At 42.7% G+C, this 24,929-nt stretch overlaps 1 long non-coding RNA gene across 1 annotated transcript; it reads left to right on the top strand.

The window, feature by feature from the left end:
• Positions 1-4,915: 4,915 nt before the first annotated feature.
• LOC147161532 (uncharacterized) lies at positions 4,916-20,306 on the top strand. The gene is made up of 5 exons (XR_015097240.1): positions 4,916-5,063; positions 5,148-6,153; positions 10,425-10,833; positions 19,327-19,383; positions 19,755-20,306. It is a non-coding gene; the product is annotated as an uncharacterized LOC147161532 (long non-coding RNA).
• The last annotated feature ends 4,623 nt before the right edge of the window (positions 20,307-24,929 follow it).

Raw genomic sequence — 24,929 nt, 5'->3', positions numbered from 1 at the left:
GTAAACGCCCTGCCTCTAATTGGTAGGCTTTACCCCCGCAGGGACCGCCAAAGCCAAAACGTGGTCAAGTGGCCCTCCAACCTTATACTTACTTGCCCAAAAGCGGACCATTTGTCTGACCAAGCCGTGTTGTTTTACAACCAGCAGCCTTTTAAAATGTATGGCGCATTGCCTTATGACCAGAAGACTGCCCTTTTGCAAATGAAATTTTTTTACTTACAGCTCGAGAAATCTAGCATTCAACGAAACATGTTTTTAAATGTAGCATAGCTCAGCAATCTAGCTTAGCTTTGTTGCTTTCCATGAAATCCTTCTGAAAATGTAGCATAAAGCAGAGGAAACATTTAGTTTTATTTGATTTTTCCTAAATGAAGCATAGCCTTGTTGCGATCATAGAACTCGTTAGAAAAGTAGGATAGCCTCGTTATTGTACAACCTTTGTGCAACATTTTAAGAATGTTGGACTTTTGAAACGACTTTTTGTTGCCTTACAACTAATGAAGAACGTAGAATAGCCTCATTGCCAGCCAAATCACATTTTGTAGAGCGTAGCATAGCTTCATTGTCTGATAACGATAACTAGCAACAGGGCTAGTATTGCTACATTGCCTTATGATTAGCGATATGCGTTTTTTTTAAAAAAGCCTCATTTCATTCAATGATTAAAAAAAAAAAAAGTAGCATAGCTTTGCCTTTGGCTAATCAATTTATGAGTATCCAGTGACAAGCAAAATCCCTCTTATTTAACGTAGCATAGCCTTGTTTCCTCACTACTAGTAAAATGTGCATGAGTTAAAGCTTCCGACTCGCCGTATGTTATTTATTTAGTGACTTATTTTCCCAAATTTTAGCCTAGCCTGTTCACCTCAAAGTCGCTGAGTTAGCATAGCCTCACAGTGTCAACTGAAGTCGTTAAATGTTGGACGTCCAGTTCCGTGTCTTGTTTCCTCTTCTTTTCATCTCTCATTTCCGCCCACGCGCAATCATTTGGACGGCCCCGGACGGCGAAACCAGACTTAAGAAGAAGTCAGGAAGAGTTATGGACTCGACGCTATGAAACTGTAATGACGTCGTGGTGTAGAGCCAGAAAAGGGGGGGGGGGGGGTTCAGATCGGGATCCCCAGTAAGAAACGCACAAATGCCTGGACTTAGTGAGCATAAGCCAAACTTTCGAGAGAGAGAAAAAAAATGTGATGAACGGAAGCCGTCGAAAGACCATCATTGAGTTTCTATCTTTCTAAGGATGATGTAAGGTTTAGGCGATCGTACGGAGTCGGGACATCCGGACGTCAACCAAAACCAGTGCTTATAGTCCGCCCACAGAACAGCGTGTCGACCTGCGGACAATTACATCGGAAGACGCCACAAAAACACCCGCAAAATCTCGATAGATGCTGACACTAAGCCACACCCCCAAAGTGTGGATTGGCCAATCGCAGAGCAGCTGGACACGTCTTGAAGCTCTGTTTGAATTCAAGGATATATTTTACTCTTTAAAACACGCACAGAAATTAGTAGTAGCTTAGCAGTTGTCCTTATGAATAGTGGATTTTTAGCATGTAGCATGTAGCCTCTTTTTGGATCTCGGTAAAGCTATGTGGACGTTTGCAAAGTCGGACGAGTCCGTCAAAATCAACATTCTCATATATTTTTTTATTAATATTAGTTTGAGTATTAATTTGAATCCAAATGAAGCAACAAGCCGTACTTGCTTTATCTGCAAACGTTGTCATGAGCGTGTTAGCCAAAATGCTAGTTAGCCATCAACTTAATGAGCTCCTATGGGACTCACAAGAACAACATACAGTGAGCTATCAAGGGAAGATTGATGGCCTGCAATTATTGGATGTCTCCGGGTCAAAATAGTTCTCTTTCTCTTGCACTTCTGTATCGTCCATACACGATTTTCAGATTGTCAACTTTGAACAAGCTTGTTGCAAATAACTGCAGCCGTCGTCGTGTGCCAATAAATGCGAGCCGTGAATTATCCTGTGCCGTCAAGACCGACGTGCTTGATGGTCGTCGATTTGTTTTCAAGTTCTCTAAGTGCCTGTAATCGTTTACAATTCGTGGAGTGACAATGAATTGAAATGAAATAAATAAAATAGTTCATTTTGCTTACAGTTTTGGATTTAAGGTGAAAATTGTAATATCTAATAGCAATGCATGCAATGTGTCATTAAAATGTTGTTTTTTTTTAATATTTTGTAAAACAAGAATTAGCGACTGTTAATCCCGTTGTTGGCGTCACATGCTCAGAGCACAACAAAAAATCAAGCATCTGGGATGGCGTGTTGTTGTCGTGTCTAAATTAAAAAAAACTAAATTAACAAATGTATCATCGGTGGAGAAAAAGTACACGTTGTCCCGAACATGTTTCATCGAGATTTGCATTTCTATTAATGGAGCCTGCCAAAGATCAGCAATCAAGCATTGAGCGCCGGACTAGAAGCGACATGAAGCGACGCCTCGAGTGCAGAAAGGGTCCGCATTTGAAAACTGCTCCAACATACCAACTTTTGTCCACGTGTTCAAGGAATAAGACGGGATATTTTTTTTCCCCGTTTCAAGACATAATGGTGAGCAAAACGAAGACGGCGAGCAAGTAGCCTTTTCATCGAATCCGGCTCTCTTCAACTTGAATTGAGAAAGTGTTACCGACATAACTATGAGATTCATTTTTCAAAAATCATTTCCAGTTTAATACATTTTGTAGAAACTTTAGTTGGACGTACGCCGGCCGCCATTGTTATTTACGTCATTCAGTGCGTAGTGTCGTAGAAAAATGGCGGCTGGCTCTCTGCCGCGCGATGAGAAAAACGATTAAAAGAAAACAAGTTAAGTCTCGTAGCGTTCCTAAAGAAACAACATGCGATCGGGAGAGTCCCCCCCCCCCCCCCCCCATGACGTGCTCTCATCATTCACCAGGCGCGAGTTTTGGTCGTCCCTTTAGGAACGCTACGCCTTTTTCTTTTTTTTTCCCTGCCATTATTAATCCATGTAGATTACGCAGTGGAAAATGTCCTGATTTAGCCAAACAGGCAAATTTGATCCCATGAAAACAATTCATCGGCTCTCTTGAACACATTCAACAAAAGACAAGTAAGATAAGTCGCTTCTTAATTTGACATTTTTTTTTTCGATTTGGGAAAAGAGCTCTTCGTGTTTGAAAATGAATCAAAAGGTTTATCATCAATCATGAAATGTCTCTTTTAAATCACATTAACTATCATACGAGAGCCTTTTTTTCCCCCCCCAAAAACACGATAAATCCGTTCAGTCAATTCAACAAAATGTCATTTATTTAGCCGCATTTTAGCCCACTATTACAATTCATTGACTTCGTTTTGACAAATAAATGGCAGTAAAGTCTCTTTTAAAGCTCTTCAAGTGTAAAAATAAATTGACCCCCGTTTGTAGTCAACAGTCAAATGTTGCTTTTGGAAGTTTTTAAAAGCATGCAAAGAACTCCCGTTATTCCCTAAAACGTCATAAATCATTTTTCGTCTTTTTGAGATGTCCTTTATTGAGCCCGACTTGCGCATCTCAGAATCAATTCATTGGCTCAGAAGATGATCGACACAATAAAATGGCAGGACTTTCATCTGAATACGTTTATCATCTCGGACCCGATTAACACGCACAACAAAAGAGCCAGCGAGACGAGCCCTTATTTAAACCATCGGCCCAAAAGCGCCAAAAAATGACGGCGTCGAACGAGCCGCGTCACCCTCGCCGCTGTTTTAGCGCTTTGTGTTTTTACAAGATATGTGGCTGACTTGGGGGTAATCGTAAAGGTTTTGATATCGGACTCGAAGTTTTGTCGGAGTTGAGCGGTTGTCGCGATGAAGGAAAGCAGAGTCCGGTCGTGCGCGGGTCCCACTTTCACACGTGCTAATCAAAACACACACACGCGACGCGACGCGACTTGACACGTCGTCGTGAAGTCGGCAGCTGCCACTTATCAAGCGGCTGCTGCCGGCCCTTTAAGAGGCTAGCGTCCATGAGGGAAACCTTCTTTTTTCTTTTTCTGGTTGTGACGTAAACGCAAGTCCGTTTTCAAGTTTTCAAATCTCAACACCAAACAAAATGTCGCAAAAGGTTTATATCGAGAAATAATGAGATCACATCTCAATAATACGAGTGTGAAATCTGTTCAGTTTAAAGATGGCGGTGGCGGGCGTCGTCTTGAAGCTGCTAGCAAGATTAGCATGTAGCTTCACCTCACTCCTCCCGCCGCCGCCTTCACAAGAAACGCCCTCAGCTGACGAATGCACGTGCGCGGAAACATGCCAAGGCAGCGAACTGCATTGTCGGGCTGCTCGATTATTGAAAAAATAAAAATCACGATATTTTTGCCTATAATTGAAATCATGATTATTTTTTGGTACAAAACAAGAAAATGTTTAAAGATTTAAAAATATTAAGAGCAATTTTAAAAAATAGAAACACTATGCAAGTTCCTTTCGAACCAAACTGAATTTATAATAATATATATTTATAATAATAAGAGATTTATTTCAGCATGTTTAAACGTAAAAAACTAATTACAAATATTAATTTAAGACAAATAAAAAAAATTGAAACACTATAATTATGCAGATTCCGTTTGGATGAAACTAAAATTATTAAATTAGTTATTTTAAAATTTAAAACTAAAAAAATCAGTGTTGTTAATGTTGTTTTTTTACGATTTTGCTGATTTTGTAATTGCGGAGTGTAATAATTGAAATTCTAATTGAATTTCCATATAATTGCACAGCCCGACTAGCATGCTAGCATGACTTGTTGGACTATTGCCCAAAACGAAATGTTACCGGTTTGATGTCGTATTTTGTGGGATCTCCAATCGCTTTTAAAAAAAACGCAAGCGATGACCAGAGAAGGAACGCTCATGTCGCCGTGGGTTGTTGCAGATATCGCATGCCGCCGCTCTTACTCAAAGTCAGCCGGGATTGGCTGCGGCTCCAAAAAAAATGGAAGGACGGGGACTGCTTGGCAACTGGACATTTTCCAGAAATGTTCCTGCACGTGAGCGCAACAAGGAAAGGGACGACGCGTCTGTGAGTCATCCCCGGCGTCTGTCCCACTTGGGTTCTCGGCACCGCAGGCTGGCCGACTCAGCACATGTTGTTCACTCTTTCCAGAGTTTCCTGCGCAGCCCGCAATGTGTCATCCGCACAAAGTCTGACCAGAAGACCAAAACGGGGACGAGGCTTTGTTCAGACTCCGCAATCTCCGTCTCCGAATGACGTCTGCGGGCTCATTTTGGAAACATTGCTTCATCGTTAACACACGCGGCGGACGCGGAAAACGCATATCTGGGAGCGGTTAGCGTCCCATGCTAACGTGCTAGCCGGCGCATGTTAAGAGAGATTTGTGGGAATCATATTGTCATACTAATGTATCATATTTACTTTGTTTTTAAAGTCTAGACGGTTCTTATAGACATCTTTGCATTATATTTAATGTATGCACCTCTAATATACCATATATGGGTCCTTTTTTAATGTACATAGCACCTCTCAGATACCATATTTGCATCCAAAGCCGTGTATATACCTCTAATGTGCCATATTATTTACATAGTTATTTCATGTATGCACCACTAATATACCATATTATACACCTGTCATGTTTAATTGTTTACATCAAATGTCATGCTCTATACACCTTAATGTACCACATTTGCCATTTTTATGTACATGCACCTGTAATATTCCTTATTTAATATTATGCGCCTATAATTACCATATTTACATCATATTTGACGTGTGTACCTCTCGAGTACCAAATGAGTCATTTCTATCGGAGAACGGATGGATTTCAACTTCTTATGTACATGATTTACATATTTACTGTAGGCACCCTTATATATTATAGCGATGTAAGTTTTCATGTATATGCATAACATTTCATGTACGGACCTCTAATGTAAGCATATGTATTTTTATATATTTCATGTCAAAGCATTTAAACGGATTCATCATTTGGTCTTGTTCCGAGTTTGCAGATTCCATCACCGGCGCAAAACGGTCTCCTCCTCCTCCTCACCCTTCTTCCGCAGCCGCCATCTTTTCCGGGATTTTGAGCTTTCACGAAGAAGAAAAAGCTGCGCGCCACATGCGCTTCCCTCCAACCAGACAGTAAAAGGTCAGCAAGTGCGGGCACGGCCTCGAACCGGGCTTACGGTTTCAAAGCGGGCTTTCCGACGAGGATTAGAAGCTTCCAAGTTCAAATTTCAAGCCACGGCTGGGTTTTCAAAAAAGGGTTCGGGTTTGAAGGTGGTATTATGGTTCGAAGCAAAAGTTAGGGTTTCAAGTCTGAGTCAGGGTTTTGATTTTGGGTTTTCAAACACAGTTCAGGTTTCAAATACATTTTTCGAGCCTTGATAAGGGTTCGTTATGTTGGGGTAGGATCAGGTGTTAGAATTAGGGTTGCAAAACCTCGGTTAGGTTTTCAAATGAAGGTTCGAGCGACCTTCATGTCACGAGTGTCAGAGTTAACCAAAATGAACAAAATAACTCACTCAAATTGAAAAATATTTTTTGTAAATGAATTTTTTTTTAAAAAGTGTTTGTTTAAAAAAAATTCAAATGAAGGTTCGAGCGACCTTCATGTCACGAGTGTCAGAGTTAACGAAAATGAACAAAATAACTCACTCAAATTGAAAAATATTTTTTGTAAATGAATTTTTTTTTAAAAAGTGTTTGTTTAAAAAAAATTCAAATGAAGGTTCGAGCGACCTTCATGTCACGAGTGTCAGAGTTAACCAAAATGAACAAAATAACTCACTCAAATTGAAAAATATTTTTTGTAAATGAATTTTTTTTTAAAAAGTGTTTGTTTAAAAAAAATTCAAATGAAGGTTCGAGCGACCTTCATGTCACGAGTGTCAGAGTTAACCAAAATGAACAAAATAACTCACTCAAATTGAAAAATATTTTTTGTAAATGAATTTTTTTTTAAAAAGTGTTTGTTTAAAAAAAATTCAAATGAAGGTTCGAGCGACCTTCATGTCACGAGTGTCAGAGTTAACGAAAATGAACAAAATAACTCACTCAAATTGAAAAATATTTTTTGTAAATGAATTTTTTTTTAAAAAGTGTTTGTTTAAAAAAAAAAAAAAAAAAAAAGTAGCGACCCTCACTGAAACGACAGTTTTCATCTTGCTGCTCGAGTGAAACGAAACAACAATAAAGTGGGGGAAAATTGATTTGATAAGCAAATCAATTGAATTACAAGCTTGGTTGTGGAACGAATGAAACTCCATTTGGAAGATTACGACGATAATAATCCGTACTGTACAGCGGCGGGAGGCGGCCTGCTTTTGCACGCACCGCTCGCTCCATCCGTCCGTCGCAAACATCCCGTCGAGGCCTGGCGGCTCTCCCGTGGAAAATGTGAGCGGTGCGCACCCGCGCCAGACACCTTCGATAAACACCGCGTCTGGAAACCGCACTTCTCACCGCCAATTTTATCGAATGAAAAAAAATTCAGTTTCATCACACAACTGTTTGGAATATTATCAATAAAGACCAATGAGGAAAGTTACTTGTTTTATCGAGAGGGAAAAAAACTAAAAAAATAAAAAATTGTTAGCACAATGTTATAATTTTACAATTTAAAATGTGAATGTTGTTGTAAGAGTAGAAGAAAATTGTATCATTTGAGTAAAGAAAAATATTAGTGTTACAAGAATATGAGAAAATATGAGAAAAATTTAGGAATTTACCCCCAAAAAAAAGTCATTAATATGAGCAAAAGTTGTAATTTTATACCAAAATGTGTAATGTTATAAGATGAGTTACAGTGTTACGTTATGTTATGGGAATCTTCTTCGCAAGATGTAATGTTAAGAGATCAAGTTGTGATACTGTAAGAATAGCCTTTTCGTTTTTTAGAAAAACTTAGCAAACAGATAAAATATAAGAATAAAAGTTGTCATCTGAGGAGAAAGTGAGGCTACAAGTTAGAATGTGAAAACGATGCATTGTGTTGAAAATAAAAAAAAATCACACAAAAAAGGCACATCCGTTGGAATAGTGCCAAATGTATGAAAATAGCTTTTAATATTTTTTTTATTGTAATCTGAAAGTCATAACGTTGCGATAAAAAGTCACAAGGTGTTGAGAACTTTTTTTTCTTTTCTTTTTTTTAGAAAAATTCTTAGTGATATTGAAACAAAAGTAACAGAAATAACTTTTGTATGTTTAACGTAAAACGTCATATTATTCTCCGTGAGTTTCTAAACTCTGTTCGACCTTTTCGGATTTTAAATACAACATGCTTTGTAACGGTTTTACCTTAAGGGAAAAATCAAAGATGGCGAACAATCGGCACTATTGTACAGTGGAAAAGTTTAAGCGAGGCAGCGTGGGAGGTGAACACGCATTTTCCACGAGCTCAGAGAGAGAAAGAAATCATTAATGTGAGCACAGTGGCAGGAAAACAGCACGAAATGGTGAGCTCGGCCAATAAAATGCAAGAATGACTTCACCAATTTTTCTGCACGATTGGACATTTAACCAATGACGGCGTACGAAAACATGACTGACATGAAGCATGTGGCTTTGGACCGTTTGAAGATGTTCAGTGCGGAACTATTGAGTTGGGCCGTCCATCACCGAGAGAGCCTCATTGAGTGCTTTAATGCAGACCTTTTCCATTTTAGTTAACATTATGACGTTTCCTAATGTGTTTTTTTAGCCTCAGAAATTAGAATGGGTTTTTTTTTCAATAAAGATTTTCTAGTTTTGAAACTTTTTTCGTAATGTGACATTTTTTCTTGTAATATTACGACTTTTTCGCTCCCTACATTACGCTTTACGAACTCACATATGACTTTTTGTCGTAACATTTCAACTTCTTGAATGTGACTTTTTCGCTCTTAAAAAAATGAGTTTTTCTCTTGTTACATTTCTTGTAACAATGTGACCTTTTTTGGGTAATATTATGACTTTTTCATACATCGTTTTGCTAAAAATGTGCAACTATTCTCCAATGTTTTGACATTTTCTCTTCGTATTACAACTTTTCTCACATTTTTTTCATATTTTTTGTGGAAAAAATAAACATCCCATAATGTTAAACTTTTTCCCATAAAGTTATGAATTTTTCTCTTTAATACTACGTCTTCTCGTAACGTGAAAATATTCATAAATTCTGACTTCGTTTTTTCCAAAAACATATGTTTACCCGTTTTTCCTTGTGTAGTATTACGATGCATTTCCTGCACATTGCGATCGGCAATTCTCGTCGCATTACGACTTTTTCTCATAACGACATATTTCCTTCCTTGTATTTAAAAAATAAACGAATTAGTGAATTTTTATGTCTTATCTCATAGTTGTTTCATACGACAACTGTTTTTTGGTTGTTTTTGTTTTTTTACTTAGAAAAAAGAACGAGCTGGCCATCTTGTCGTTGATAATATGAAAACGCTAAATGTTGCTGTCAGACTCTTAATTAATTCACTGATTACATTTTGAGTCTCCACTCGAATTCAACATCTGCTCTGAACGTGTTGCCGCAACCGGGGGGGGGGGGGGGGGGGGGGGGGGGGGGGGGATGCAAAATAGTGTGCGGGATCTCTGTTGAGGGGAATCTGAATGGAAAAGACACCAGAGCCCTGGAGGAGACCATAAATCCGCAGATGACGCTCTAAAAACTGAAGATGGGGAATAAGCCAGGCAATCGGCGATGCTGGCTTCAAAAAGCAAAAACTCGCAAGGGGCGGATCCAGACACGCTAGCCGCTCTGCTAGCTCGCTTCATTTTGCACTGAGTCGGCATGTGAAATGTACGTTTCGGCCTCGAGGAATGCAGTGGCGCCTTGCCATGCGAGTTGATTTCCTTCCGCGACCACATTTGTAGCACAAATCATAATTCAAACCCGCGCTCTGGAATTTTGATAAAAACATCGTGTAAACATTTTAAGAATTCCAACAGTTGTCAGTGCATTGTCATCATTCGATGGGCATTGTGCTGCTCATTCTTGTGTGCACAGCTTGGCCACCAGGGGGAGGTATGACACGCAGACGTACCGCACAGAGATTTGAGGATGAGACGCAGAAGAAGAAGAAGGTCTCAACGAAACAGCAATGACTAATTTTTCGCAGAGAATTTCAATGAAAAAAATACGTCATATTCACAACAGGCGACATTTGCGAGTTCAATTCGGATTGCTTTTTTGAGCAATCCGCATGTGTGAGCAGCACGAAACCGAGACAACAAACCTAACATTTGAGTGTCATCAGCAGGTTGCAGTCGAGATATACAGAGAGACTGGAAGAGTCACAGAAAGGCGCCCAAGTATCAAAATTGTCGTGGTTGCATTTTTTACGTTCATCCGAAAAACGCTGAACTTTTTGTAAACGCGATAAAGTTGCTTCATCCCTGCATTCCGTGTTATTGTTCATACAGAACCGCGACACTCGGGAACGCCGCATCTTCTGCAGGGAGAGCGAAAGTGGACCCAAGACTCCAAACGCAAGATTTGCCTCTCCAGATGCGAAGTCCGAGAGAAGACAGAATAACCCAGAAGATTCTTTCCTGATGTTTCCGAGCAAGACGTGCGCGATCTCCTGCTGTTCTCAGCTGCCAGGCCCAACTTGCGCCGGCTGCTTCGAACCAGAACCACTCCTGAGATTCAGTTCACCGAGTGCGCTCAGGAAATAAAATCCGCGAGTGTTGGATGCCGAGTGAGGGAGGTCGGACCGCGGCTGCGTCTTCTGGCTCGCATTCCGGCACGTTCTGGTCCACCGGGGGGGTTCTGAGGGTTCCTGGTACCGCACTGCAGGATGGACGGTTCTGGAACTCGTCAAGAGTCAAGGTAAGTGGTGAGGAATTGTGTGAGCATCAAAGCAGGTCAAGTTTGGTTCTGTTGTGTTTGACTTGGTGAAGCTTCCAAGGACTCAACGCTGAACAATTATCAAGCATTTCTACACCCAACACAAACTTTATCCTAACTACAACCCAAGACCAGACCCTAAACCCAACCCCAAACTCGAACCCGAACCCGTGCCCTGACCATTTCCCTTTGGACAATTCTAATCCTATCTGTAAACCATTCCTTCTCCCTGAAACTTAGTTCGAACCTTATTAAGCCTAAACCCCGATCGGACAGTAAACCTTAACCTTAAAACCCGTATCTCGCCGAGGGATGAACATTTGCGACGCTAGCGAATGTTCATTCCATGTCGGGGTTCTTTTCAAGGTCAAAATGTTTCCTAAGCGATCTTAAACATTCCCTAAACAGTCTTAATGGTTCTCTAAACTGTCTTAATAATCTTTCTGGTCGCAACGAAACAAAAATTCCTTTAAGACTGTTTAGAGAACCTTTAAGACTGTTCAGAGAACCTTTAAGACTGTTCAGAGAACCTTTAAGACTGTTCAGAGAACCTTAAGGAAACAACGAGACCTTGTACAATGATGTTTTTAAACATTCTGTAAAAAGTCTTAATGGTTCTCTAAACGGTCTCAAATGAAATTTTGAACATGAATTTCCTTGAAAGACCATTAAGAGAATCATTAAGACTTTGATCGAACCTTGACGTGAAATCAACATTCGTTCGTGTCGAAAATTGTTCGCCCCTCAGCGGAATACAGGCCGAACCCGCTGACGTGCCGCTGAAGGCCTGAAAGAAAAGTTGCGGCGCGTTCGTCAAGACGAGACGATGGCGATTGTTTTAGCAGAGGCAGGACGTCTCGCAAAATGACGTCCACCACCACACTTTTTTTTTTTTTCTTCCTCCATCACCATGAAAATGTGAAGGCGGGCAAACTAGTTATTGTTATTGCTGCTATTATTATTTGCGGGGAGGGTTTCCCCCGGTTTAGCGGGTCCGAGAAACGTCTTCGGCTGAACTTCCAACTGAGCTGCAATCTAAGCGAAAATGCTGCCATCTTCTAAATGGCGATCACGACCGTTTGCGCGTCATGACCTTGAGCGACCTTTGTCCTAACTGTTCAAAAAAAAGCTTGGACCCTAACGCCGCCCTAACGCTAACCCGAAGCCACTTACTCGAACGCACTGACCCCGAACACGAGGCCAAACCCAAGACCCCCCCCCCCCCCCGAGAAGTGTGTCGTACTGTCAATAAAGCTTCTTTGAACAGAGGCGGAACGCATGGCGGGTTTGAGGACGCATCCCTCCTGCTCCTCCTCGCCGGCCGGCCCCGCCCATCCTGCTCTTTTGCTATAGTCATGTCATAGCAGCAACATATGTTCATGCGGGGGTCCGCAGGGAGGCTGAGGGCTGCGCGGTGCAGCAACTAATTCCTCCTCTCTCCCGCTCCCTCGTACCCTTTGCAAACGTTATTCTCCACCGACTCTCTTCTCGACGTCTTCTTCGCTTTCTCTCGAAACGAGGCGAGCGAAATGTTGGATTTTTTTTTCTTCCCGTTGTTGTTGTTGTTGTTTTTGAACAAAAGTCCTCGACAACTGCTGCACATTTGCTTGGCGTTGTGACTTTCCAGCAAATTCCGTTGGCAAGGGTTCCGCTTCCCCTGCGCCGCCTGCCTCGTGTTCTCGGGGCTCACTTTGCACATTTTGCCTCTTTTTTTTTTTTTTTTTCTCCTTTCCCTCACTCGCACCTCCTTCCTTGCCTTGGGAGGAAATATAAACCTGTTACTCAATGCAGCTCAGGATCTCTCAAATGAGATCGTAAAACAAGGAACAAATATATATAAAAAAAAAAAAGAAAAGAAAATTCAAACTTGCTGGCATCGCTCACCAAACTTGTGGTTGGTCTTCCCGATCGTAGCTCGCCTGGCAGCGTAATCCGTTTCGTTTGTCAAACGCTGGATTTAGTTGAACTTTAATACAGTCGAAGGCTCTAATCTCCTGCTAATAGTTAGCTAATTTTTGAAGGCTAGTGAAATACCCGCTAACGGCAGATTGACTGAAAAGTTCCACTGAAGGTTAGCGGTTAGCGGTTAGCTCGTCCGCCTTTATAATGTCAGAACACCCATTTAATGAGGTCATTGGCGGATTTTGTGAATTTCATGTCGTTATAAAAGTGAAATGAAAGCAACAAAACTCATCGTGTTCATCGTGAGTAGCTTACTTGCTAACCTTGCTAACTGCAAATTTTGTGAAAAGTTAGACTGAACATTTGCAGTTTGGTAGCTCGCCCTCAAAATGGCGGAACAGCCATTTCATTTAGGGAATGATGACTTTTGTTTGACTTGAGTTAAAAGGTTTGAATCCTGGGGGTGTCAAACATATGGCCTGCGGGCCGGATTAGGCCCGCAAAAGTGTATAATTCGGCCCGCCAGATGCTCTTGTAAAATTTAAAAAAAATTTAAAAGAGTAATGCCGGACCAATTAATCTGACGACAAGCAATCCTCTGATGAGCAATGCAAATTGTACACGGAATTGACATGGATGTCACTATTTTGCACACAACCGAAAGTTACGGTTTGTTGAAAAAAATGTAAAATAAAAACATAGAGCAACATAAATCAAACATCATCGTGCTGAATGCGACACACATTCAACTACTGGTAACACAAACACATTTGACATGGATTAACGTCCTCTGACTTTGTCAACCGCGCCACGCAATGTCTTCTGTAAACAATATAATATGCAAATCGGGTCGGTGTTACACGCCCGGAACTCATACGGGCAACGTGTTGCCGCGTTCCACTTGCATTCGTGTTATTTTTTTTGTTTTATCCTATTGAGGAAACGGCTTTTGACTCCGGACGAGAAACAGACGTCCCCCCCCCCCCCTTCCCGCCAGCGGGGGTCGGAATGTAAACAGACGCGTTTCATAAAAGTACTTTTCTCATGACTTCCACTTGCCTCCCAGCACTTGAAAATTGGTCGGATAATTGCGGAAGCGTTACTTCCCATGTCGGGAGAGCGACGACTGTACGTGGTTCGTGTGAGGTGATTATCTTGTGGCTGCAAGCTAACAATGGCGGTCATTGATTTTCATTTTTTACATTGTCCAGTTTCGCAGCCAAACTGCTCTGGGAAGCTAAGCAGGGTCAGGCCTGGTTAATACTTGGATGGGAGACCTGCCAGAGGTCAAAGGTTGATTTAAGACTCTAAATTGTACATCGGTGTGAGTGTGAACGCGTTCTTGTCTTCATGTGCTCTGCGATGAACTACTGGAAACCAGTCCACGATGTACCCCTGATGGACTGCGCCTGATGGTCTGTATTGAAATAGTTGTGGATAAGCAGCATAGCTAACGCGCCCTCGAACCGTTCAGTCAGTCAATCCCAACGACTCCAACCCCCCCCCTGAGTTTATAGTTTAGACTTGATTTGGTTTGCGGACCTTCTAGAAATTCTGTGGGTACTTCCCCGTCAGGTCAGTCAGAGTGTCAGAGTAGGTGGGTGGAGGTTCGGGAGAGAGGCGGCGATCTTGTTTACACTTCGAGGGATGACAACACGGAGCACCGTAATCAGATTTTCCTCGGGAATCAGGACCAGAAAACGAGAGGAAGGGATCCGAAGGTGAAACTCAGCTGATTGGCTGGTGTGGAGGTTTTCCAGGGGAATTCTTTGAGGTCGAGTCATCCCAGGAAAAAGGGGGACCACCTCCAGGGGAGGGGGCCTCCCCTCTTCGACCTCCTCCTCTGATTTACACTTTGCCGGATGCCACCCCCTCCTGGGAGGTCATCGTCATGAACTCCGGGATCTTAACCTCCTGAGGAGGCCGTCGTCGGCTCTGTGTGGAACCCGAGGGTGGACCCCTCCCCTTCTTGGCCGACGCTCACTACTGGCTCAAGACCATCGAGCAAACCGGTGTCGGTCTGATACCTGTGAAGCAGTACTTTTCAAACATCCATCCATCCATCCATTTTCTGTACCGCTTGTCCTCACAAGGGTCGCGGGGGTTGCTGGAGCCTATCCCAGCTGGCTTCGGGCAGTAGTAGTACACCCTGAACTGGTTGCCAGCCAATCGCAGGGCAATTTTTCAAACAGTTTTCCTCAAACTTGATGGACCGCAAAATAAATCACAATAAATTGGTATCTTATTTTAAAAAGTAGAAATCTAAATATGGGGACCGACGTGCCAATAAAACAAACATAATAAACCATCTCCTTAAATAATAATGGTAACTTTCCTGCCGGTATATAGTTAGCGGTTTGCTCGGTAGCATTCAAAATGGCTGAAACAACATTACATTTTGTGAATGGCAGATTTTGATGACCTCACAGCTAGCTATTAGCCCGTGAGCCAAAATGCTAATTGGCTAATGGCATATTTCTTGTACTTTTATTGTAGTGCCCAATTGAAAGTTTTCCCCCTGGAACTCGTTTCCACCCGCCTTGCCACTAAGGAGGCCTGACACCTGCACACACACACACACACACACACACACACACACACACACACACACACACACACACACACACACCCCCCACACACACACACACACACGCCTCAAGCTGGCTGGGTGGGCCCGCTGTTGACTGAAACATCAGGAAATGTCAACAATCCAGCATTGGAACTTGTTCCTGGGATCCTCCATCTTCGGTCCCCCTTTAAACGAGACGGCTTTCTTCTTGACTTCAGCCGCCTGAGTTATCAATTGCCCTAAAAAAAAAAATCCTTCCCAGTCTTTCCGGCAACAGCCGCTTGGATCAGAACCGGGCTGGAGTGCATCCTTGACACTGTTGGCAAGCAGATGTTTTCCACCTCCACGCAGACGGCTTCCTCCAGCTTTTATTCCTCCTCGCGCTGATAAATCACACGCAATGAATACAACTCTTCAAACTCAAAGAATGCCTTTGGAAGTATGCACGGAATGTGAAAAAGATCTCCAGATTAAAAAAAAAAAAACCCGTAAGGGGAAACACTTCAAATTGAATTCTGAAATGCACACAGCCCAAGTTCTGATGATTTGTTTGTGAGCAGAATTTAGCTGCTCAACCGGTTTCCAAAACCCTTTTTTGAAAGGATGGGGAAGAACATTTGGCTGAGATTTTGAGATTGTGTGAAGCCAGGATTGGACTTCTAAAAGCGTTTGTTAGCGCTGCCAAATATCCGTTTGAGATCAATTATGAAGCGATACGCCAAATGAAAAGATACGACATTTGAAGTGACGCGACATGAAACCAATCCAATTATTTCTTCATGATGTCATTGTAGGGAAGAAATGGACCAAAATGTCTGCCGTTCTCCGCATTCCCCCCCCCCCCCCCCCCGATTCCGTCCAGCCATTTACAAGCTTTTCCATCCTGCTACTCCTGTTCCATCCCTTCATCCTGAATTCTGGTTGGTTGGGGGTAAGCAGGGGTTCGGGCTTTTTTAGGTGACTCTGGGATGGATGGTGGGGAAAGCGCTCTTGTAAGGAAGTACCCCCCCCCCCCTAACCCCCCCCCCTCCTCAGTCACTCTCTCGTCTCTGTTAACGTGTTCACCGTCTGGATCGCGCATTCTTTCCACCTCTGTCAAGCTGAACCAGAACACCCCCCCCCCAACCCACCTCCCCCATCCCCCCCCCCGCGACGACGTCGGTGATGATGCGGTGGCATCCTGGTAGATTTTTGGGCTTTGAATCACACTTTCCAGCCACTTCCTCCTTCCCTCCCGTTGCTCTTTCATCAGGTGCTCCTGTGAAAGAGTTAAAGGCCTTAAACGCGAACACATGTGGCGGTCGCTACCAAGTAACGTGAGTCTTTCCATTCCAGACACTCCGTTTGCGTCTGCCAGGCAAAACACTCTGACGACGATGATGATGATGAAGAGGAGGAGGAGGAGGAGGAGGAGGAGGAGGAGGAGGAGGAGGAGGAGGAGGAGGAGGAGGGTGGGGTGATGTGGTCAGCGAACGCAAAGATGGAGGATGCGCGCACGTACATGGCCTCGGTCGTTTTTTCCTCCAATCCGCGTGAAAGCTCGCTTTGCAATACGTGGAATTAAAAGGCAACTTTAGCCCAGTTGTTGGTTCTGAGAGTTTAGGGGAGCAGGGGGGGGGGGGGGGGTTGGGTGGGGGTCCGGCCCGGGTACCCAATCCTACCCTCAATTAACAGTTGCAATCCGGATTCCACATTCTATGAATTTCCGGAAGCCCACCTCCAAACTTTGCTTCCAAAATCTTTACCTCTTCCAAATCCCATTCGCCGTCAAAGGCCGAATCGTACCCGTAACCTTTGAAACTAGCCTATAAACTTTGCCAGACTCGATCCCTACCCTTTCCCTAAATGTAACCCGAACTAGGGTCTTCCTACCCATTTAATCCCAATTTTATGCTTAACCCCGACCTGCCCAAAGGCCCCCCTGATATAGGTATAGAAATGGCCAGGGTGTGATCCCCTGGGTACTGCGGGGGGTGAGGGGGGGGGGGGGGTCTCTCGTTCCAAAATCCCAAAGTTAACCCGTCCCCACAAAAAACTCACAAAAGACCAATCCCAAAACCCCAGACCCTCATCGGTGCTCAGGGACTCCATGTCCAGGGATGTTGGTTTGATCCTGGGTAAGAGGTGACCCCCCCCCCAGCCCCCGACCCCCCCCCACACCTCCAGGAGCTGCAGGATCTGGAACCATAGAAGATGCTATCTTGGAATCCAAATTTAATTCCAAATATGCTGAATATGTTTCATAGACCATTTCATTAATTTCCTCTAAGAATACCCCAGTACCGAACCCGAAACCCTCCGTCCCACGGATGTGTTAGAAGACCCCCCTTATGTTGGTGTGGCCTGAGAATGTTGCCCTGTAAACATCTGCAAACGTCTGTCAAGCCATGTCGGGACGTCTCGCCTTTTGCCCACGGAAGAACCAAATGAGAGCCACATTCGTTACACACTTTTTTCCTGACTGGGACTTTACGTAAGCGGCTCGGCCAACGCTATCGCTGATACCGACCCAGACGCTGACTCATCCCGCAGCTGCTTTTGTTGGGGGGGGAAAAAAGGCTGTTAAGGGTGCGAGGGCACAGAACAAGAACAAGCGCTCTCCCAAAAGTCTGACGGGATGCACTTGGACATGTCGCGGTTCCGTTTTAGAGCGTCCCCCCCCCCCCCCCCCCCAGCTCAACACGTTAATCGGTAACAGCTGATCGCGGCATAATAAGTGCCTTCTTCCAAAAAAATGTTTGGTCTCCTTCGAGCCAAAACGTCGAGAGCGCGAGCCAACGCGTTGCGGGTTACGCAACACTTGAGGAGCGTTTCCAAAATGGACAAATTCAAAGCTTGTGTATAATTTTTTTTGTCCATGCAAAGGTTTGTGGCATGTTTTTGCCAGTGTTGACTTGAGGACTGGGCACAAGACCAGTTTTAAGGTCTCTCGTCTTGGAACTGTTTGGAGGGGGTGAGGGTTTTCCCGAGAATTCAGAACCAGGCTCGTGTGGGGGGGACTTTGGGTCGTTGACGTCCAGGTTTAAGGGTTAAGGTTTAGGGTCAGGAGTCGGTAAGGGTTGGGTTCGGGTGAGGGTTTTGGAAGGTTTGAGGTTCCCACAGAAGTCATCTGCGAGCCCCTCCCGCTCTCCAGTTCTGCACTGCAGAGTTGCGTAACAGGTAAATCCCGCGTTTACAGAGACTTGAGGAGGCAAATGACAGCCGAGCGCTTCCGTCCGCTGATGAGACTTCAGAAGGCAGTCGGCTTTCATTTCAACTTTTTCTCCGCGCTGGCACTTAAACGTGATTGCATCAAACGTTTAAAAAATGGATGCGTCTTGTTTTTATTTTTGGGGGGGCTCTGGGGGGAAAAAAAAAAAACTTGTTTTCTTCCCTCTTCTTTGTGTTGGCTACCAAACAAACAAGAGTTTAAAAAAAAAAAAATGTTGCGCGAAATGGAAAACTGCTTCCTAAGGTTCAGTCGCTATCAAAGCTTTAAAATGTTGCGTCAAGTGTGTCAGCGTGTTTTGGGATTAAAAGGCCCAGCAAAAAGCTCAACACGTTGTCATTACCTGCTTGATTGAGCTTGTCGTTGGCACGCCCACTTCCCACCCACCAATCACCCTCGTACCATCATCCCCCATTTCCACTTCACTTTGGCAATCTGCCAACCTTTCAACCTTTCAGACCTGACAAAAAAAGACGCCCGTCCCCAAACGCGGCCACAATTCCAAATCGGGCTCTCCGTGTGAAAAAGTCGGCTAAGTTCGTACCCGAGAATGGCGCTAAATGTCCGGGCAAGAAAATAAGTAAGGATGCTCGCATCAAATTCTTCAATGAAAAAACTGTTAAGCTAAAGTACGTCACTCATTTCCCCCAAACCGGAATCGTCCCCAACGACCTCCCGCACCCCCACCCGACCTGAGCCCAGCAATTAGCCAATATTGCACAGTATGCATCGAGATTTACGGTTATTATTGCATATTCAATCTTTCGTGTTGTTCTCGTGTCTCATCTCCTGGCAGTCGCGGCGTCCTCGGGGAATCTATCTACATCGCAAAAGAATTTAACGCTCCGCTCCGGTGAGTCAACTTTTTTTTCTTTCTTTTTCGCTGTCGGGGGGGGGGGGGGGGGGGGACCCCTTCTGGGGAAAGGGTTCTTTTCGGACTCGTGTGTGCGCCGGGGGCCGATTCATGGAGAAGGGGCACGTAGTACAAAAAAAAAAAAATACAGGCTAATTATTGATTGGACGAGGAGGAAGACGATGAGTCAGCAGGATGACGGCGGAGGTCCGCGGAGGTCCGCGGGGCCCGCCGGAGAGCCCGGCACAACTCGGCGCGCCGAGGACATCTCCAGCACACGTGTCCGATGCGCCGTTGACCTCCATCTTCTCAACCTTGTCTTTTTTTCTCTTTTTCTTTTTTGATTGTTTGCTGGTGAAAATGGAAACCAGACGGAGAAAAAAAAGTGAGAGATCGCCCGGAATGTTTGTTTGTTTCAACGTGGACGACAAACATCTGGCAAACACATTCCGTCATCCAGCCCCCTCCTCGCACCCCTACAACTCCACTGTTACCTCTTCGTCCCCCTCCCCTGGAAATTGGAGCTCTTTAACTCATTTTTTCTCTCTAATTCCGTTGAGCGTGCTCGCATGGGCAGGACGTCGAACACAAAGTCTCATTGTTACAAAGTTTTTTTTTTTTCTTTCAACAGAGCAAATGGCTCCGAATGTCAGCATTTGATGGACTTGTTCTTGGACCATATGTAAGGTACTGCGCCCTAGTGGTGAGGAGGAGAAACAACCTCACATTTATGTCCAACTCGCTGAACAAAATATAATATGGAATGTTAAGTTTAATATTTTATAAAAAAGTGTGTGTTGAATTTGGGACACTAATACGTTTAATAGATAAATTGAGAAAAAATATATATGATTTTATTGATTCCACTAACGGGCTCAAATTGGCACATTAAACAAAGACCTAATCGTAACACAACCTTAACATTAAACCCTACCCAAAAATAATAATAATTCAAAGACTACCTCACCAGTGATTTGTCAAAGTGATTTCCTTGGAATATTGTAAAAGTGATCATTTGAAAATGTAAATACTTGTAGAGATGAATGGAACATTTAGGAACATTTATCTATTTTGTGAACTTGATGACAAGTGTGGAAAAAAAAATCTTAAAATTATCGGTGCCATGAATTGTTAATATTAAGACATAATTCGAAAGTAATTTGAGCAAAGTGTCATTTCAGGAGTGTGTATCAAACTGGTAAAACCGACCGTTGTGATGAGAGCGATCAGGAAAGAGTTTGCAGAGCAATGCTGCCACCTAGCGGCAGTCCGCGTGTATTGCTGGGCGCATCAAAACTACATTCTTGACTTGTTCAACAGCAGCGATTCACGAGCAACAACACTTAAAATAATAATAATGGTTTAACATTCTTTCTTTTTGCTTCTCATTTCTCCCTCTCTACTTTTTCCCCGCACTGCTGATGTGTCAACAGCTATTCGTTTTCGATGGCCGCGCACACACATTCTAGTAGTTCCAGATGTGTTACATCGATGTCGTCATAGCAGACCAGAGCCGCCCCCCCCCCCCCCATTTTTCTGCACAAAACAGACCAGAAGAAGAAGAATCATTCATTCATGGGTTGATTTCTGTGCATTAGTGAAAAGGAAGCCAGCGGATCGCCTCCAAACAAACACGTGCACATCACGTGTGTACTTATAATCAGTGGAGTGTTGTGCTGGTCGCCAGGCAACCACAATGTAAATAAATGATGAGGTTGGAAGAGAAACGAACATTTGAGGGGCTTGAACGAACCTCCCAGCATTCATCGGATTAATGACAATTACAATACAGTTCTCACGGAAATTTAGTAGGATTTCTGACAACAAAAAAGTCACGATAGAAATTTAGTAAGATTTTGTATCCCCCCCCCCCCCCCCCCCCCCCCCCCGGACCACAGAGCATGCAGAGGATGGGGCATTTTACATTTGGGTTTTAAAGCCGAGCAAAACTGCATTTGGCTTTCGTTGATTATGGCGGCACCTTTGGACACAAGCGGTATTGTTTCCCCTTGAATTTCCATTGAAAGAAACGACATTTCCCATGAGGCCAAGCGCATATCTTCGTGTAATCCGGAAGTCCAAGTCCCTGCAAAGGCTGAATTGAAGGTTCAAATCGTATTTAGTGTCACTTTAAAGTGAAGTTAACAGTTTTCAAGTATAGTTAGAAACTATGGTTAAGATTTCAAATTGGTATTTTAAACTATAATTAGGGTTTATAATAAGTTAGTTAATAGTTGGTTTTAACGAGTCAGGGTTTCATATGAGGGTTTTGAACAAGGGTTTGAAATTTGGGAATTAAACTAAGGTTAGGGTTTCAAAGTAGATTTAAGGTTTAGCTTCTAACATTAGCTTCTAACATTAGCTATCTTTGATAAGATTCCTAAGAAAGTTTACGTTACTGCTAATGTTAGCTTAAAAGTGTTAGCTTCAGCATTAGCACTTAGCAATTAGCACTACAAAAGTCGTTTTCAAAAAAATTGGGAAAAGTCGAAGAGACGCGTGAGTGCCATCTGGTGGCGAAAAGGATAATTTAACTGATTTTTAAAAAATAAATTATCCATTTGGTGTCTGAGGTAATGGTGGTCGCCATGGCAACAGAGCGGACAAAAGACGAGACCCGGTCGTAACTTTCAGGCATATTTAATTGGCACAGTAAACACAATACAAAGTATTCAGTGCTTCAAAAAACACAAGCAAAATTGGCCAACAGGCAACGAGAAGCAAACAAACACACAACCTGTCGTCACGCTCCCCAAAGGTACAATTTTCCTTTTGCATCTTGAACCATATATTCTTATTTATATATTTTATTTATACTCTGCATCTCCAATGTACACAAAACTCAATCTCCACTGGGAGAACAACGCCAGGAGCAAAAAGTGGTTTTGACCAAAGAGTGAACTCAAATAGATGCCATAAAAAAAAAAAAGTGGTGAGAACAGTCGTAATATTACGAGAATTTGCAGTATAACGATGTAATGGAAATTAACATTAGGGATAAATATATTCTAAGACTTTTCTTCCTCCAAAAATACAACTATATTTTATATCATGGCAGTTTTCTTGAAAAAAAAAATAGAGATCTTTTTTTATTTTACTATTTCTTGTTGCTGAATTATGATTTATTTTAATAGCTTTTCCCCCCACAAAATATTTAAATGTAATTGTAAAATATGTAATTTTTGCTAAAAATTTGACAAAATGACTTTTCAATATATATTTTTTCTATATACTTTTCTTTGATAACACACTTTTGTTTTTCCTCATATTGCAACCTCTTATGTTTTTTTCCCCATTAAACAAAAATGAATCTTGTAAAATAACTTTCCCTGCAATTCCCCTAATTCTCGTAACAATTGCAACGGTACCGCACTCAAAAAGAAAAACAAAACAATTTCTCATTAATAAAACTATATTAACTTTTATTTCCTTGACAAAATAACTTTCTTGTCCTATTATCGTCATTCCCATTTCTATTTTCTGGTAATATTACGACGTTTTCTCAAGTAACACTGTACTTTTGTTCTTCTTTTTAGCGTGACTCCTTGGCTGCAGTTTGACTTGCTAGTTTGTGTAGTGCGCCACCTAGTGGTTTTGCTCCTCACCACAAGGCAATCCATCCCAAATGAAACAAAACCCTCTTGCAGTAAAGTGGCTTTTCAGTGCCGTTCCAGGGCAGAATACGCCCATAAACACACATTTTCTGCTCCGGTTAATAATAATAACAATCAGTGGAAAAAAAGAACAAAAAGACTTTATGTGCCATTGCGATGTGTGGACGTCAAGAATGCTTTTAGTCTGACAGTGGGAACAACAAGTGTCAGTTGAACAAATAAAGCAGGCTCACAGTGTGTTGGCATCAACACCACAAGCTGGGTGGGGGGGGGGTCTCAAATGGACTTTTGGGGACTGATGGCAGGCGGGGTAACACAAAATATGGGAGTGGTAATGATTGGGGGGGGCTTCTTTTTTTTTTATAGCACTAACTAAAATGATGGTTAAGGGTTAAGGTAATCCACCCGTGAAACACAACCTCATGGGGTGGGTGGTGGCCCACATTAAAAAATAAAATAATAAAATGAAAAATAAAAAAAAATGCCCCCCCAATGAATTCAAGTTACCACCACCTACCCCCATGGGACAATCGGTTGGGGGTGGGGTCGAGGAGGCAGACAGGGCAAGCATGCGGCACACCACAACGCAGAGAGCCAATTGGCTGTAAACGATAGCCATCAAAGGTGCTATCCTGTAGGGGGCGGGGTTAGGAGCAGGTGAGGATGGGAAAGAGGGGGGGGGGGGGGGGTTCGTTTGTCGGGTCAGAGAGAGCAGCAGACAGCAGATGCGACATGACGTCGTCGGGATGATGTCATGACAGGACAAACACAAAGACAACCTCACTTCCTGAAGTGGGAGGAGCCGAGCACATCTCCAATCGCACACACTTTTGACGTTTACAATAGTCATAATGTTGCAAAAAAAATTGCGTAATGTTACAAGAACGACCTCATAATATTTGAATTGTTTTGAATATAATTTTGCCCGTTAACACTATTTATTAAATGTTTCTAATATTACGAGAATATAGCCATTCTTGTAGTATTGGCATAAAATGTAGTCATATTTCAAGAACAAAATTGGAATTTATGACATAAATTTGGTCAGATTTGTTCCATATATTAAATGAGCATGACCTATTTATCCACAAAGGCACTTCATCATATTTGGGATTTTTCTTCTTCTTGTAATATAGCAACTTCTTTTCCTATTTTGTAAAATTACAACTTAAGGTAATATTTTTTTCTGTTAATCTTCTGAACGTGTGCTGTCATCCTATTGGCTCCAGGATGGATGGTTGGATGGTTGGATGGATGACGATGAGAAATGGGAGCGAGACTCGCTCCGGTGGTCGGCCGCGTGGTTTGCTTCTGCGTCCTCTCTCTGACTGCGCCGTTGTGGGTTAGTCAAGCGGCCAAGCTGTTAGGGGCCACAAGCGTGGAACAATTTTAGCGTGGGGGGGGGAGGGATTCTAAAGTGTCCGTCTCCTGCTCTCTTTTATTTTTTATTTTTTTTTATATTAAATTAGGAACAGGGCGATTTCTCCCCCAGGCTGCTTGCCCTGTCGCTTCCTCAGCCAGCATCTCGTTTAGGAATCTGCAATGCAGGACAGGAAATAAACAAACAAGTGACACAAAGGAGAAAAAAAGAAATGTTAGATGAAAAAACGAGAAGTGCAATTGATATGGAAAAGTCAAGTTTGAATTTCTAATTGCTGGATATGTCTTATGACATTTTAGAATATTTTACGAGTAAAATATGCGTGGGGGGAAGAAATACAATATAATATTGTAAAAATAATAATGACTGTCGGACCACGTTTTCTCAGTATCAAAGTTTCTTACACAAAGACTTTTTCCTCATATTAGAAAAAAAGATGATGACTTTATTTCCCCCAAGTTAAATCTCCTCTTGTGATAATATTTCTAAATAGTTGTATTTTCCTCTTAAAACATTTAAATTGGATTCTCCTATTACCCTTTATGTATATA

This window comes from Leptonotus elevatus, chromosome 15, assembly GCF_054856555.1.
Source record: "Leptonotus elevatus isolate MCC_2025b chromosome 15, RoL_Lele_1.0, whole genome shotgun sequence".
NCBI lineage: Eukaryota > Metazoa > Chordata > Actinopteri > Syngnathiformes > Syngnathidae > Leptonotus > Leptonotus elevatus.
The sequence above is the reverse complement of the archived record's forward strand: the minus strand, read 5'-3'. Positions and strand labels throughout refer to the sequence as shown.